Source organism: Colobus angolensis, unplaced genomic scaffold (genome assembly GCF_000951035.1).
Source record: "Colobus angolensis palliatus isolate OR3802 unplaced genomic scaffold, Cang.pa_1.0 Scaffold64, whole genome shotgun sequence".
NCBI classification, from domain to species: Eukaryota; Metazoa; Chordata; class Mammalia; order Primates; family Cercopithecidae; genus Colobus; species Colobus angolensis.
In genome coordinates, this window is record NW_012120043.1 from 1,880,587 (window position 1) to 1,881,220 (window position 634).

Here is a 634-nt window from a genome sequence, read left to right on the forward strand (position 1 = left end):
ATCACAAAGGCCTGTGTTGTTTAAAGCCACTGGGTTTGGTATAATTTGTTATGCAGCAGTAGCTCACTGATACAATAGGTGTTCCTGGATTACTTTCAGAAACCTGATAATAATATGTACACTAACTAGGGCTGTATCAGGGTGCATGGCAAGGTTTGTGAAGGCATTTTAAAGAGGTTTAGTTCCTGTCCTCAGGAGCTGCTGCCTAGTGGGGCAGACAGACCATGAATACCCATTGTGGGAGGCAGAACACATAAGTACATGGATGAAAGCTGTTCCAGAGGCTGGTGGATTGGATTCATTTGGCCTGATGTATCATGGAGTCCTCCCGAAAGAGGTGGACATCTGCCCAAGCTTGGTCAGGCCTGCTGGGTTGAGAGAAGCCAGACAAGGTTCAGATGGGTGGAGGGTCAGGGTGGGTTGGAAAGGAACAAATCAATATGGGTGCAGAAGGCATCCTGATGGATAGGGTGCTGCGAAGTGGAACCAGCCATTGAGGCAGCCTCGAATGCTGTCCCCATTGTGAGGACTTTGAAAAGCCGCCCTCCTTTGAAACACAGAAAGGGCAAGGAGTAAATATATATATTTCTTTTTTTTTTTTTTTGAGACGGAGTCTCGCTCTGTCGCCCAGGCT